General features: G+C 44.5%; 1 long non-coding RNA gene across 2 annotated transcripts; it reads right to left on the reverse strand.

Annotated features, from left to right (window-relative positions):
* Positions 1 to 332: 332 nt before the first annotated feature.
* Positions 333 to 3,691, reverse strand: LOC103007053 (uncharacterized). 2 transcript variants are annotated; one of them, XR_009008217.1, is made up of 4 exons: positions 2,537 to 3,691; positions 1,765 to 1,861; positions 1,242 to 1,371; positions 333 to 611 (listed from the first exon to the last, which is right to left on the reverse strand). It is a non-coding gene; the product is annotated as an uncharacterized LOC103007053 (long non-coding RNA). The 2 variants fall into 2 exon arrangements; XR_450449.2 differs by having other exon boundaries at positions 1,765 to 3,691.
* Positions 3,692 to 3,936: the final 245 nt, after the last annotated feature.

The raw sequence follows: 3,936 nt of genomic DNA on the forward strand, positions 1-3,936 counted from the left end.
ACCACCCACGCCTGCGGGAGGGCGCAGCTCTCCCGTCTGCAGGGCAGACAGGCTGCAGTCTGTCAGAATCCTGAAAGAGGGAAGGTCTTTGAGAACAGAGATCTCATCTGCATGGCCCTGGGGGCCCTGCTTTGAACACAGCAGAGATGAAAGGGTAGATCTCCCAGACTACTAGGCGAGCTGGTACACACGCAGCAGAGACAGAAAAATATTTATCACAGTCATCTATAAATGTATGCAAGAGCCTGAGACCCTGAGAGATGTACCTCATTCCATGCTAACCTCTTATATGAATATCTGGATTTATTAAGAATGACTTTATTAATTCGCTATTATTAAGAATGATTCCCATTTTACAGAATGGTGAATAATTTGAAAAGGAATTTCACATCATTGTCCGGATCCTCATAACAAATCGTGAAGGGTAGGAGAGCAGTTACCCTTGCTGGGACTGCAGTTCAGAGAGGTGACGTGTGACTTGTCGGATATCACACAGCTGGAAAGTGGTAGAGCTGGTGTAGACCCTCCAGGTATTCTGACCCCAAGTTTAGCGCTCTTCCCTCGGTCCTCTGTGTTGAGTGGAAAGACTGTTTTCTCATCAGGTGGGATGCCTTAGTAAGGAAGTACAAGGAGGAAAAGAAAGAGATTAGCTAACTGATGCCTAGAGCCGGCTGAATCGGCTCTGCCTACCAACAGAGAGCCAGCTGATAGGGCCAGATTGGGCCCCAGTCCCGAATCCCCTCTTCTTGACTCACATATTGCCCCTGGCTTATAAAAAAAAAACAGGTCAGAGTGCAAGCACTGTGTATTCTTTACAAAAGGAATCATCATAGAGAGCTTTGAATAGTCATCTCCCCAAGGGCATCTAAGATCCGGTTCAAATTACACAAATGGTATGTAAACACAATTTAGGGAGAGATCAGTATATTGTATAAGGTTCATATACATAGGCAGTTACATATGCAGATAGACATTGGGGTAATTTGAGACAGGGGATGGGACAAAATAACCTCTGAAGGGTATAGGGGTGATGGTCTCTGACTCTTTCTCTCCCACTCGATAAAGAGGTTGTGGACTCACTCTGTGTGTGTGTGTGTGTGTGTGTATGTGTGTGTACTCATGGAAGAAGATATACACAGTGGGGGAAAGCCTGGTTTTAACAGCAAGGCTGAAGTTCAATGATGCTGCTTTCCAAGAAGGTTGCCTTTGACTTTTCTAATGAAAAATTAATAGGCACTTACTTGCTGCTGCCTTTAATTACATTTGCTGAAGACAAGTGTCTGCCAACCGGCATGGCTCTGGCTGTCTTCTGTGCTGGATCTGCTCTCAGCGAAGCTCATTGGTTTGGGAGGAGAAAGGGTGCCATTTTGCCTGAGCAGGTGAAGAGGCAGAAACATCATGGGATGGAAATTGTATCACATTTTCTGCTAATGGATCCCCACCCACAAGCATTCGCCTGACAGAGAAGCTGAATCAAACACGCCTTGGTAGAACATGGACCAGGATTCTAAAACTGTGGGTTGAGGACCCCAAAGGACCAAGGAGATTTTGAGAGAGGGCCACTAAGCCTTGTCTTAGGCATATAAAATGCTCCCGTACAAATACAGAACTACTTTTCTACCATATATAAATACTACTGGGCTTAGTAAAGTATTAATTCATTTACTAAATGAAAATCTAAATTTATAATAGCTTTTTACCATTATGTATTTTCTTAACTAAAAGTACATATATACCATGTTGAGGTCCTCGCAAGTTTTTTACCTTAAAAATGAGCCTTCGGGGAATTCCCTGGCAATCCAGTGGTTAGGACTCCATGCTCTCCCAGCTGAGGGCCCGGGTTCAATCCCTGGTCAGGGAACTAAAATCCCACAAGCCGTGTGGTGAGGCCAGGAGAAAAAAAAAAAGAGCCTTCATACAGGAAAAGACTAGGAACTTAAAACTAGGGTGTTCCTTCTATAACTAAGCAGGATTACTGAAGGAATGGTCTTTTTGGATCCCACTTTTCCCCCATTTTTAAACAGCTTTATTAAGATATAATTTGCATTCCATAAAGTTCATCCATTTAAAGTATGAAATTCAAATTTTTTTTTAGTATATTTAGAGTTGTGGAACCATCACCACAATCTTAGAACAGCTTTCACCATCCCATTGTACTCATTAGCAATTAATCCCCATCTCCTACACCCATTTCCCCTCAGCTCTAGGCACTCAATGATCTCTTTTCTGTTTCTATAGATTTGCCTCTTTTGGACATTTCATATAATATGTGGATCATACAATACATGGTCTTTTGTGACTAGAGGAATGTTTTGAATCCTCAAAACTCCATCCAGTTGTTGTATATCCAACTCCCACACACACTTCTGTCCCCTTCTCACATCTCCCAGAAGCCTCTTGCTCCCCCCGCCTATAAGAATACTTTCTCCTATTAGTTCTCAGCCGTCTGTTTGTTCAAGAAGTACTTGGCATATGCTGCAAAGCCCAGCTCTGCTGGCACTGTGCTGTTCTCCAGCTCTTTCTGTGATTTCCTCACCTCTGACTTCTTGGGGATGGCATCTTGCTGGCATACTTCTTGGGCTCCCCCCACTCGACTATGTCCAGCATAGTTTTCTGCTTGAAATGGGTAATCAGTTTATGTGTGTTGAAAGAATAAGTGACTCATGGGGATGTTCCCATACTTCTAGGAAAAAAGGATTCAGGAGAAAGTGCAAGAAAGCAAAGTCAAGAACAGGAACACAGATAAAGCATGGAATGTGGGCATTACAATCCAAAGGGTTGGCAGCTGTGAATCAGGAGTGATCTAGTATTGTGACTAGAGGGCATTAAAAGGCCCTGGGCCGCAAAGGCTCTCCCTGTACTTCCAGCAGCAACTGAAAGAACATATTAGTCACTCCAGCTGAAGGCATTAACCGCCTCCATTACAATGCAAATGTCAACACCTGGGAGAGTGGCAGATCGTGCTATTATCAGCCATTTCCACCTCAGCTACAATCTGAGCTCTTTGAATATTTCCTCTTCCCTGAGGCCCAGAGGTCTGGAGGTGAGTGTAGAGTCTGGAAAAATCTAGGGCCCAGTTCCCTGTGGCCAACTGCACACTTTTATCATCCTTGATTTCCAAGCCAAGGAAGACAGAGGTCAAGAGTAAGATGGCAGATGTTCTTGGTTCCTCCTCAGAGCTCCTGGTGGGGGACGGGCTAGGGTGGAGGACGGCTCCCAGGGACCTCAGCCATCTGTGCCCAATGGCTAAGACACTGGGGCCCAAGCCTCCACGGATGACCTACCCTCAAGACACACAATGTTTCATCCTGTTAGCTACTCTCTGACTTGGGGAGAGTAAGTTAGTTCTTCAAAGGAAAGGTAAGTCATCTAGTCTGAGGTGTCGGGCTTGCTCTCAAAATGCAAATATCCAGGGGAGGTTGACACACCTTTGGGGAATTAGATGATCTTTAAGATTCTTTCACCCTTAAGAGAACCTAGGGTTCTTAGAGTTCTTTAATTCCTTGTGAAGAACTCATTACTAAGCAGGGCTCTCCTAGGCAGTAGGCAAAGTTCATTTTTAACCTCCAATTCCTAACTGGCTGTCATTTCTGCCCTCCTCCTTCCTGCTCCCAGGCACCTGTGCCCTTTTCTGGTTCCATTTGCTTTGGGAACTGCTTAGTGGTCCCAAATGTTCTTTCCTTCCTTTGCCTAACTCACTCCTACTCCTAAAGAGCAAGCATCCAAACACTTATATATGGAATCTAAAAAAAAAAAAAAAAAGTCATGAAGAACCTAGGGGCATGATGGGAATAAAGACGCAGATGTAGAGAATGGACTTGAGGACACGGGGAGGGGGAAGGGTAAGCTGGGACAAAGTGAGAGAGTGGCATGAACATATATACATTACCAAATGTAAAACGGATAGCTAGTGGGAAGCAGCCTCATAGCACAGGG

The sequence above is a fragment of the Balaenoptera acutorostrata genome, chromosome 4 (assembly GCF_949987535.1).
Source record: "Balaenoptera acutorostrata chromosome 4, mBalAcu1.1, whole genome shotgun sequence".
Taxonomy (NCBI): domain Eukaryota; kingdom Metazoa; phylum Chordata; class Mammalia; order Artiodactyla; family Balaenopteridae; genus Balaenoptera; species Balaenoptera acutorostrata.